We start from the raw sequence: 9,782 nt of genomic DNA on the forward strand, positions 1-9,782 counted from the left end.
GCATAAAGAAGCTGCACTGATATTGCCGCATATGAATGAATGTTGTTACATTAATGACAAAAGACAAAATTTTGCATTGTTAGATATTCTTTAGAGTATTCAATGTCGAACGGAGACGAGTAAATGTGTCAGGATGGCCGAGCGGTCTAAGGCGCTGCGTTCAGGTCGCAGTCGGGTGTTCCCGGCGTGGGTTCGAATCCCACTCCTGACAACAAAAGCTGATGCTTGAATTTTTATAAAATCCAAAGTGTAAAATTCGCATAAAGAAGCTGCACTGATATTGCCGCAAATGAATCGATTTTGTTACATTAATGACAAAAGACAAAATTTTGCATAGTTAGATATTCTTAAGAGTATTCAATGTTGAACGGAGACGAGTAAATGTGTCAGGATGGCCGAGCGGTCTAAGGCGCTGCGTTCAGGTCGTAGTCGGGTGTTCCCGGCGTGGGTTCGAATCCCACTTCTGACAACAAAAGCTGATGCTTGAATTTTTATAAAATCCAAAGTGTAAAATTCGCATAAAGAAGCTGCACTGATATTGCCGCATATGAATGAATTTTGTTACATTAATGACAAAAGACAAAATTTTGCATAGTTACATATTCTTTAGAGTATTCAATGTTGAACGGAGACGAGTAAATGTGTCAGGATGGCCGAGCGGTCTAAGGCGCTGCGTTCAGGTCGCAGTCGGGTGTTCCCGGCGTGGGTTGGAATCACACTTCTTACAACAAAAGCTGATGCTTGAATTTTTATAAAATCCAAAGTGTAAAATTCGCATAAAGAAGCTGCACTGATATTGCCGCATATGAATGAATTTTGTTACATTAATGACAAAAGACAAAATTTGGCATAGTTAGATATTCTTTAGAGTATTCAATGTTGAACGGAGAGGAGTAAATGTGTCAGGATGGCTGAGCGGTCTAAGGCGCTGCGTTCAGGTCGCAGTCGGGTGTTCCCGGCGTGGGTTCGAATCCCACTTCTGACAACAAAAGATGATGCTTGAATTTTTATAAAATCCAAAGTGTAAAATTCGCATAAAGAATCTGCACTGATATTGCCGCATATGAATGAATTTTGTTACATTAATGACAAAAGACAAAATTTTGCATAGTTAGATATTCTTTAGAGTATTCAATGTTGAACGGAGACGTGTTAATGTTTCAGGATGCCCGAGCGGTCTAAGGCGCTGCGTTCAGGTCGCAGTCGGGTGTTCCCGGCGTGGGTTCGAATCCCACTTCTGACAACAAAAGCTGATGCTTGAATTTTTATAAAATCCAAAGTGTAAAATTCGCATAAAGAAGCTGCACTGATATTGCCGCATATGAATGAATTTTGTTACATTAATGACAAAAGACAAAATTTTGCATAGTTAGATATTCTTTAGAGTATTCAATGTTGAACGGAGACGAGTAAATGTGTCAGGATGGCCGAGCGGTCTAAGGCGCTGCGTTCAGGTCGCAGTCGGGTATTCCCGGCGTGGGTTCGAATCCCACGTCTTACAACAAAAGCTGATGCTTGAATTTTTATAAAATCCAAAGTGTAAAATTCGCATAAAGAATCTGCACTGATATTGCCGCATATGAATGAAATTTGTTACATTAATGACAAAAGACAAAATTTTGCATAGTTAGATATTCTTTAGAGTATTCAATGTTGAACGGAGAGTAGTAAATGTGGAAGGATGGCCGAGCGGTCTAAGGCGCTGCGTTCAGGTCGCAGTCGGGTGTTCCCGGCGTGGGTTCGAATCCCACTTCTGACAACAAAAGCTGATGCTTGAATTTTTATAAAATCCAAAGTGTAAAATTCGCATAAAGAAGCTGCACTGATATTGCCGCATATGAATGAATTTTGTTACATTAATGACAAAAGACAAAATTTTGCATAGTTAGATATTCTTTAGAGTATTCAATGTTGAACGGAGAGTAGTAAATGTGGAAGGATGGCCGAGCGGTCTAAGGCGCTGCGTTCAGGTCGCAGTCGGGTGTTCCCGGCGTGGGTTCGAATCCCACTTCTGACAACAAAAGCTGATGCTTGAATTTTTATAAAATCCAAAGTGTAAAATTCGCATAAAGAAGCTGCACTGATATTGCCGCATATGAATGAAGTTTGTTACATTAATGACAAAAGACAAAATTTTGCATAGTTAGATATTCTTTAGAGTATTCAATGTTGAACGGAGACGAGTAAATGTGTCAGGATGGCCGAGCGGCCTAAGGTGGTGCGTTCAGGTCGCAGTCGGGTGTTCCTTGCGTGGGTTCGAATCCCACGTCTGACAACAAAAGCTGATGCTTGACTTTTATAAAATCCAAAGTGTAAAATTCGCATAAAGAAGCTGCACTGATATTGCCGCATATGAATGGATTTTGTTACATTAATGAAAAAAGACAAAATTTTGCATAGTTAGATATTCTTAAGAGTATTCAATGTTGAACGGAGACGAGTAAATGTGTCAGGATGGACGAGCGGTCTAAGGCGCTGCGTTCAGGTCGCAGTCGGGTGTTCCCGGCGTGGGTTCGAATCCCACTTCTGACAACAAAAGCTGATGCTTGAATTTTTATAAAATCCAAAGTGTAAAATTCGCATAAAGAAGCTGCACTGATATTGCCGCATATGAATGAATTTTGTTACATTAATGACAAAAGACAAAATTTTGCATAGTTAGATATTCTTTAGAGTATTCAATTTTGAACGGAGACGAGTAAATGTGTCAGGATGGCCGAGCGGTCTAAGGCGCTGCGTTCAGGTCGCAGTCGGGTGTTCCCGGCGTGGGTTCGAATCCCACTTCTGACAACAAAAGCTGATGCTTGAATTTTTATAAAATCCAAAGTGTAAAATTCGCATAAAGAAGCTGCACTGATATTGCCGCATATGAATGAATTTTGTTACATTAATGACAAAAGACAAATTTTTGCATAGTTAGATATTCTTTAGAGTATTCAATGTTGAACGGAGAGTAGTAAATGTGTCAGGATGGCCGAGCGGTCTAAGGCGCTGCGTTCAGGTCGCAGTCGGGTGTTCCCGGCGTGGGTTCGAATCCCACTTCTTACAACAAAAGCTGATGCTTGAATTTTTATAAAATCCAAATTGTAAAATTCGCATGAAGAAGCTGCACTGATATTGCCGCATATGAATGAATTTTGTTACATTAATGACAAAAGACAAAATTTTGCATAGTTAGATATTCTTTAGAGTATTCAATGTTGAACGGAGACGAGTAAATGTGTCAGGATGGCCGAGCGGTCTAAGGCGCTGCGTTCAGGTCGCAGTCGGGTGTTCCCGGCGTGGGTTCGAATCCCACTTCTGACAACAGAGCTGATGCTTGAACTTTTATAAAATCCAAAGTGTAAAATTCGCATAAAGAAGCTGCACTGATATTGCGGCATATGAATGAATTTTGTTACATTAATGACAAAAGACAAAATTTTGCATAGTTAGATATTCTTTAGAGTATTCAATGTTGAACGGAGACGAGTAAATGTGTCCGGATGGCCGAGCGGTCTAAGGCGCTGCGTTCAGGTCGCAGTCGGGTGTTCCCGGCGTGGGTTCGAATCCCACTTCTGACAACAAAAGCTGATGCTTGAATTTTTATAAAATCCAAAGTGTAAAATTCGCATAAAGAAGCTGCACTGATATTGCCCCATATGAATGAATTTTGTTAAATTAATGACAAAAAACAAAATTTTGCATAGTTAGATATTCTTTAGAGTATTCAATGTTGAACGGAGACGAGTAAATGTGTCAGGATGGCCGAGCGGTCTAAGGCGCTGCGTTCAGGTCGCAGTCGGGTGTTCCCGGCGTGGGTTCGAATCCCACTTCTGACAACAAAAGCTGATGCTTGAATTTTTATAAAATCCAAAGTGTAAAATTCGCATAAAGAAGCTGCACTGATATTGCCGCATATGAACGGATTTTGTTACATTAATGACAAAAGACAAAATTTTGCGTAGTTAGATATTCTTTAGAGTATTCTATCTTGAATGGAGACGAGTAAATGTGTCAGGATGGCCGAGCCGTCTAAGGCGCGCCGTTCAGGTCGCAGTCGGGTGTTCCCGGTGTGGGGTCGAATCCCACTTCTGACAACAAAAGCTGATGCTTTAATTTTTATAAAATCCAAAGTGTAAAATTCGCATAAAGAATCTGCACTGATATTGCCGCATATGAATGAATTTTGTTACATTAATGAAAAACATCAACATTTTGCATAGTTAGATATTCTTTAGAGTATTCAATGTTGAACGGAGACGAGTAAATGTGTCAGGATGGCCGAGCGGTCTAAGGCGCTTCGTTCAGGTCGCAGTCGGGTGTTCCCGGCGTGGGTTCGAATCCCATTTCTGACAACAAAAGATGATGCTTGAATTTTTATTAAATACTAAGTATAAAATTCGCATAAAGAAGCTGCACTGATATTGCCGCCTATGAATGAATTTTGTTACATTAATGACAAAAGACAAAATTTTGCATAGTTAGATATTCTTTAGAGTATTCAATGTTGAACGGAGACGAGTAAATGTGTCAGGATGGCCGAGCGGTCTAAGGCGCTGCGTTCAGGTCGCAGTCGGGTGTTCCCGTCGTGGGTTCGAATCCCACTTCTGACAACAAAGGCTGATGCTTGAATTTTTATTATATCCAAAGTGTAAAATTCGCATAAAGAAGCTGCACTGATATTGCAGCATATGAATGAATTTTGTTACACTAATGACAAACGTAAAAATTTTGCATAGGTAGATATTCTTTAGAGTATTCAATGTTGAATGGAGAAGAGTAAATGTGTCAGGATGGCCGAGCGATCTAAGGGACTGCGTTCAGGTCGCAGTCGGGTGTTCCCGTCCTGGGTTCGAATCCCACTTCTGACAACAATACCTGATGCTTGAATTTTTATAAAATCCAAAGTGTAAAATTCGCATAAATAAGCTGCACTGATATTGCCGCATATGAATGAAATTTGTTACATTAATTACAAAAGTCAAAATTTAGCATAGTTAGATAGTCTTTAGAGTATTCAATGTTGAATGGAGACGAGTGCATATGTCAGGATGGCCGAGCGGTCTAAGGCGCTGCGTTCAGGTCGCAGTCGGGTGTTCCCGGCGTGGGTTCGACTCCCACTTCTGACAACAACATCTGATGCTTGAATGTTTATAAAATCTTAAGTGTAAAATTCGCATAAAGAAGCTGCACTGATATTGCCGCATATGAATGAATTTTGTTACATTAATGACAAAAGACAAAATTTTTCATTGTTAGATATTCTTTAGAGTATTCAATGTTGAATGGAGACGAGTAAATGTGTCAGGATGGCCGAGCGGTCTAAGGCGCTGCGTTCAGGTCGCAGTCGGGTGTCCCCGGCTTGGGTTCGAATCCCACTTCTGACAACAATATCTGTTGATGAATTTTTATAACATCCACAGTGTTAAATTCGCATAAAGAAGCTGCACTGATATTGCCGCATATGAATGAATTTTGTTACATTAATGACAAAAGACAAAATTTTGCATAGTTAGGTATTCTTTAGATTATTCAATGTTTAATGGAGTCGAGCGCATGTATCAGGATGGCCGAGCGGTCTAAGGCGCTGCGTTCAGGGCGCAGTCGGGTGTTCGCGGCGTGGGTTCGAATCCCACTTCTGACAACAATATCTGATGCTTGATTTTTATAAAATCCAAAGTGTAAACTTCGCATAAAGAATCTGCACTGATATTGCAGCATATGAATGAATTTTGTTACATTAATGACAAAAGTACAAATTTTGCATAGTTAGATATTCTTTAGAGTATTCAATGTTGAATGGAGACGAGTACATGTGTCAGGTTGGCCGAGCGGTTTAAGGCGCTGCGTTCAGGTCGCAGTCGGGTGTTCCCGGCGTTTGTTCGAATCCCATTTCTGACAACAATATCTGTTGATGAATTTTTATAACATCCACAGTGTAAAATTCGCATAAAGAAGCTGCACTGATATTGCCGCATATGAATGAATTTTGTTACATTAATGACAAAAGTAATACTTTTGCATAGTTAGATATTCTTTAGAGTATTCAATGTTGAATGGAGTCGAGTCCATGTGTCAGGTTGGCCGAGCGGTGTAAGGCGCTGCGTTCAGGGCGCAGTCGGGTGTTCCCGGCGTGGGTTCGAATCCCACTTCTGACAACAATATCTTACGCTTGATTTTTATAAAATCCAAAGTGTAAAATTCGCATAAAGAAGCTGCACTGATATTGCAGCATATGAATGAATTTTGTTACACTAATGACAAACGTAAAAATTTTGCATAGGTAGATATTCTTTAGAGTATTCAATGTTGAATGGAGAGGAGTAAATGTGTCAGGATGGCCGAGCGATCTAAGGCGCTTCGTTCAGGTCGCAGTCGGGTGTTCCCGGCGTGGGTTTGAATCCCATTTCTGACAACAAAAGATGATGCTTGAATTTTTATAAAATCCAAAGTGTAAAATTCGCATAAAGAAGCTGCACTGATATTGCCGCATATGAATGAATTTTGTTACATTAATGACAAAAGACGAAAGTTTGCATGGTTAGATATTCTTTAGAGTATTCAATGTTGAATGGAGACGAGTAAATGTGTCAGGATGGCCGAGCGGTCTAAGGCGCTGCGTTCAGGTAGCAGTCGGGTGTTCCCGGCGTGGGTTCGAATCCCACTTCTGACAACAGAAGCTGATACTTGAATTTTTATAAAATCCAAAGTGTAAAATGCGCATAAAGAAGCTGCACTGATATTGCCGCATATGAATGAATTTTCTTAGATTAATTACAAAAGACAAAATTTTGCATAGTTAGATATTCTTAAGAGTATTCAATGTTGTACGGAGACGAGTAAATGTGTCAGGATGGCCGAGCGGTCTAAGGCGCTGCGTTCAGGTCGCAGTAGGGTGTTCACGGCGTGGGTTGGAATCCCACTTCTTACAACAAAAGCTGATGCTTGAATTTTTATAAAATCAAAAGTGTAAAATTCGCATAAAGAAGCTGCACTGATATTGCCGCATATGAATGAATTTTGTTACATTAATGACAAAAGACAAAATTTTGCATAGTTAGATATTCTTTAGAGTATTCTATCTTGAATGGAGACGAGTAAATGTGTCAGGATGCCCGAGCGGTTCAAGGCGCTGCGGTCAGGTCGCAGTCGGGTGTTCCCGGCGTGGGTTCGAATCCCACTTCTGACAACCAAAGCTGATGCTTTAATTTTTATAAAATCCAAAGTGTAAAATTCGCATAAAGAATCTGCACTGATATTGCCGCATATGAATGAATTTTGTTACATTAATGACAAACATCAACATTTTGCATAGTTAGATATTCTTTAGAGTATTCAATGTTGAACGGAGACGAGTAAATGTGTCAGGATGGCCGAGCGGTCTAAGGCGCTTCGTTTAGGTCGCAGTCGGGTGTTCCCGGCGTGGGTTGAATCCCATTTCTGACAACAAAAGATGATGCTTGAATTTTTAGTAAATACTAAGTATAAAATTCGCATAAAGAAGCTGCACTGATATTGCCGCCTATGAATGAATTTTGTTACATTAATGACAAAAGACAAAATTTTGCATAGTTAGATATTCTTTAGAGTATTCAATGTTGAACGGAGACGAGTAAATGTGTCAGGATGGCCGAGCGGTCTAAGGCGCTGCGTTCAGGTCGCAGTCGGGTGTTCCCGTCGTAGGTTCGAATCCCACTTCTGACAACAAAAGCTGATGCTTGAATTTTTATTATATCCAAAGTGTAAAATTCGCATAAAGAAGCTGCACTGATATTGCAGCATATGAATGAACTTTGTTACACTAATGACAAACGTAAAAATTTTGCATAGGTAGATATATTTTAGAGTATTCAATGTTGAACGGAGAAGAGTAAATGTGTCAGGATGGCCGAGCGATCTAAGGGACTGCGTTCAGGTCGCAGTCGGGTGTTCCCGTCCTGGGTTCGAATCCCACTTCTGACAACAATACCTGATGCTTGAATTGTTATAAAATCCAAAGTGTAAAATTCGCATAAAGAAGCTGCACTGATATTGCCGCATATGAATGAATTTTGTTACATTAATGACAAAAGTACAAATTTTGCATAGTTAGATATTCTTTAGAGTATTCAATGTTGAATGGAGTCGAGTCCATGTGTCAGGTTGGCCGAGCGGTCTAAGGCGCTGCGTTCAGGGCGCAGTCGGGTGTTCCCGGCGTGGGTTCGAATCCCACTTCTGACAACAATATCTTACGCTTGATTTTTATAAAATCCAAAGTGTAAAATTCGCATAAAGAAGCTGCACTGATATTGCAGCATATGAATGAATTTTGTTACACTAATGACAAACGTAAAAATTTTGCATAGGTAGATATTCTTTAGAGTATTCAATGTTGAATGGAGAGGAGTAAATGTGTCAGGATGGCCGAGCGATCTAAGGGCCTGCGTTCAGGTCGCAGTCGGGTGTTCCCGACGTGGGTTCGAATCCAACTTCTGACAACAATATCTGATACTGTATTTTTTATAAAATCCAAAGTGTAAAATTCGCATAAAGAAGCTGCACTGATATTGCCGCATATGAATGAATTTTGTTACATTAATGACAAAAGTACAAATTTTGCATAGTTAGATATTCTTTAGAGTATTCAATGTTGAATGGAGTCGAGTCCATGTGTCAGGTTGGCCGAGCGGTCTAAGGCGCTGCGTTCAGGGCGCAGTCGGGTGTTCCCGGCGTGGGTTCGAATCCCACTTCTGACAACAATATCTTACGCTTGATTTTTATAAAATCCAAAGTGTAAAATTCGCATAAAGAAGCTGCACTGATATTGCAGCATATGAATGAATTTTGTTACACTAATGACAAACGTAAAAATTTTGCATAGGTAGATATTCTTTAGAGTATTCAATGTTGAATGGAGAGGAGTAAATGTGTCAGGATGGCCGAGCGATCTAAGGGCCTGCGTTCAGGTCGCAGTCGGGTGTTCCCGACGTGGGTTCGAATCCAACTTCTGACAACAATATCTGATACTGTATTTTTTATAAAATCCAAAGTGTAAAATTCGCATAAAGAAGCTGCACTGATATTGCAGCATATGAATGAATTTTGTTACATTAATGACAAAAGTACAAATTTTGCATAGTTAGATATTCTTTAGAGTATTCAATGTTGAATGGAGACGAGTACATGTGTCAGGTTGGCCGAGCGGTCTAAGGCGCTGCGTTCAGGTCGCAGTCGGGTGTTCCCGGCGTGGGTTCGAATCCAACTTCTGACAACAATATCTGATACTGTATTTTTTATAAAATCCAAAGTGTAAAATTCGCATAAAGAAGCTGCACTGATATTGCCGCATATGAATGAATTTTGTTACATCAATGACAAAAGTAAAAATTTTGCATAGCTAGATATTCTTTAGAGTATTCAATGTTGAATGGAGGGGAGTAAACGTGTCAGGATGGCCGAGCGGTGTAAGTCGCTGGGTTCAGGTCGCAGTCGGGTGTTCGCAGCGTGGGTTCGAATCTCACTTCTGACAACAATAGCTGATGCTTGAATTTTTATAAAATCCAAAGTGTAAAATGCGCATAAAGAAGATGCACTGATATTGCCGCATATTAATGAATATTGTTACATTAATGAAAAAGAATCAAAATTTTGCATAGTTTGATATTCTTTAGAGTATTCAAAGTTGAACGGAGACGATTAAATTAGTCAGGATGGCCGAGCGGTCTAAGGCGCGGCGTTAATGTCGCAATCGGGTATTCCCGGCGTGGGTTTGAATCCCACTTCTGACAACAATAGCCGATACTTGATTTTTTATAAAATCC

At 40.2% G+C, this 9,782-nt stretch overlaps 25 non-coding genes across 25 annotated transcripts; all 25 read left to right on the top strand.

Moving 5' to 3' along the window:
* The first annotated feature begins 127 nt into the window (after positions 1–127).
* Trnal-cag (transfer RNA leucine (anticodon CAG)) lies at positions 128–211 on the top strand. The gene has a single exon. It is a non-coding gene; the product is annotated as a tRNA-Leu (tRNA).
* A 174-nt stretch (positions 212–385) lies between these two features.
* Positions 386–469, top strand: Trnal-cag (transfer RNA leucine (anticodon CAG)). Its single transcript has one exon. It is a non-coding gene; the product is annotated as a tRNA-Leu (tRNA).
* Positions 470–901: 432 nt separating this feature from the next.
* Positions 902–985, top strand: Trnal-cag (transfer RNA leucine (anticodon CAG)). Its single transcript has one exon. It is a non-coding gene; the product is annotated as a tRNA-Leu (tRNA).
* A 174-nt stretch (positions 986–1,159) lies between these two features.
* On the top strand, positions 1,160–1,243 carry Trnal-cag (transfer RNA leucine (anticodon CAG)). The gene has a single exon. It is a non-coding gene; the product is annotated as a tRNA-Leu (tRNA).
* Positions 1,244–1,417: 174 nt separating this feature from the next.
* Trnal-cag (transfer RNA leucine (anticodon CAG)) lies at positions 1,418–1,501 on the top strand. The gene has a single exon. It is a non-coding gene; the product is annotated as a tRNA-Leu (tRNA).
* A 175-nt stretch (positions 1,502–1,676) lies between these two features.
* On the top strand, positions 1,677–1,759 carry Trnal-cag (transfer RNA leucine (anticodon CAG)). Its single transcript has one exon. It is a non-coding gene; the product is annotated as a tRNA-Leu (tRNA).
* A 175-nt stretch (positions 1,760–1,934) lies between these two features.
* Trnal-cag (transfer RNA leucine (anticodon CAG)) lies at positions 1,935–2,017 on the top strand. Its single transcript has one exon. It is a non-coding gene; the product is annotated as a tRNA-Leu (tRNA).
* A 431-nt stretch (positions 2,018–2,448) lies between these two features.
* Positions 2,449–2,532, top strand: Trnal-cag (transfer RNA leucine (anticodon CAG)). The gene has a single exon. It is a non-coding gene; the product is annotated as a tRNA-Leu (tRNA).
* Positions 2,533–2,706: 174 nt separating this feature from the next.
* Positions 2,707–2,790, top strand: Trnal-cag (transfer RNA leucine (anticodon CAG)). Its single transcript has one exon. It is a non-coding gene; the product is annotated as a tRNA-Leu (tRNA).
* Positions 2,791–2,964: 174 nt separating this feature from the next.
* On the top strand, positions 2,965–3,048 carry Trnal-cag (transfer RNA leucine (anticodon CAG)). Its single transcript has one exon. It is a non-coding gene; the product is annotated as a tRNA-Leu (tRNA).
* A 174-nt stretch (positions 3,049–3,222) lies between these two features.
* Positions 3,223–3,306, top strand: Trnal-cag (transfer RNA leucine (anticodon CAG)). Its single transcript has one exon. It is a non-coding gene; the product is annotated as a tRNA-Leu (tRNA).
* Positions 3,307–3,479: 173 nt separating this feature from the next.
* Positions 3,480–3,563, top strand: Trnal-cag (transfer RNA leucine (anticodon CAG)). The gene has a single exon. It is a non-coding gene; the product is annotated as a tRNA-Leu (tRNA).
* Positions 3,564–3,737: 174 nt separating this feature from the next.
* On the top strand, positions 3,738–3,821 carry Trnal-cag (transfer RNA leucine (anticodon CAG)). The gene has a single exon. It is a non-coding gene; the product is annotated as a tRNA-Leu (tRNA).
* A 432-nt stretch (positions 3,822–4,253) lies between these two features.
* Trnal-cag (transfer RNA leucine (anticodon CAG)) lies at positions 4,254–4,337 on the top strand. The gene has a single exon. It is a non-coding gene; the product is annotated as a tRNA-Leu (tRNA).
* A 174-nt stretch (positions 4,338–4,511) lies between these two features.
* On the top strand, positions 4,512–4,595 carry Trnal-cag (transfer RNA leucine (anticodon CAG)). The gene has a single exon. It is a non-coding gene; the product is annotated as a tRNA-Leu (tRNA).
* Positions 4,596–5,027: 432 nt separating this feature from the next.
* On the top strand, positions 5,028–5,111 carry Trnal-cag (transfer RNA leucine (anticodon CAG)). The gene has a single exon. It is a non-coding gene; the product is annotated as a tRNA-Leu (tRNA).
* A 174-nt stretch (positions 5,112–5,285) lies between these two features.
* On the top strand, positions 5,286–5,369 carry Trnal-cag (transfer RNA leucine (anticodon CAG)). The gene has a single exon. It is a non-coding gene; the product is annotated as a tRNA-Leu (tRNA).
* Positions 5,370–5,542: 173 nt separating this feature from the next.
* Trnal-cag (transfer RNA leucine (anticodon CAG)) lies at positions 5,543–5,626 on the top strand. Its single transcript has one exon. It is a non-coding gene; the product is annotated as a tRNA-Leu (tRNA).
* Positions 5,627–6,056: 430 nt separating this feature from the next.
* Positions 6,057–6,140, top strand: Trnal-cag (transfer RNA leucine (anticodon CAG)). The gene has a single exon. It is a non-coding gene; the product is annotated as a tRNA-Leu (tRNA).
* Positions 6,141–6,571: 431 nt separating this feature from the next.
* Trnal-cag (transfer RNA leucine (anticodon CAG)) lies at positions 6,572–6,655 on the top strand. Its single transcript has one exon. It is a non-coding gene; the product is annotated as a tRNA-Leu (tRNA).
* A 432-nt stretch (positions 6,656–7,087) lies between these two features.
* On the top strand, positions 7,088–7,171 carry Trnal-cag (transfer RNA leucine (anticodon CAG)). Its single transcript has one exon. It is a non-coding gene; the product is annotated as a tRNA-Leu (tRNA).
* Positions 7,172–7,602: 431 nt separating this feature from the next.
* On the top strand, positions 7,603–7,686 carry Trnal-cag (transfer RNA leucine (anticodon CAG)). The gene has a single exon. It is a non-coding gene; the product is annotated as a tRNA-Leu (tRNA).
* A 432-nt stretch (positions 7,687–8,118) lies between these two features.
* On the top strand, positions 8,119–8,202 carry Trnal-cag (transfer RNA leucine (anticodon CAG)). The gene has a single exon. It is a non-coding gene; the product is annotated as a tRNA-Leu (tRNA).
* A 431-nt stretch (positions 8,203–8,633) lies between these two features.
* On the top strand, positions 8,634–8,717 carry Trnal-cag (transfer RNA leucine (anticodon CAG)). Its single transcript has one exon. It is a non-coding gene; the product is annotated as a tRNA-Leu (tRNA).
* A 431-nt stretch (positions 8,718–9,148) lies between these two features.
* On the top strand, positions 9,149–9,232 carry Trnal-cag (transfer RNA leucine (anticodon CAG)). The gene has a single exon. It is a non-coding gene; the product is annotated as a tRNA-Leu (tRNA).
* The last annotated feature ends 550 nt before the right edge of the window (positions 9,233–9,782 follow it).

This window comes from Euprymna scolopes, chromosome 32 (assembly GCF_053919585.1).
Source record: "Euprymna scolopes isolate OS-2025 chromosome 32, ASM5391958v1, whole genome shotgun sequence".
Lineage (NCBI taxonomy): Eukaryota > Metazoa > Mollusca > Cephalopoda > Sepiida > Sepiolidae > Euprymna > Euprymna scolopes.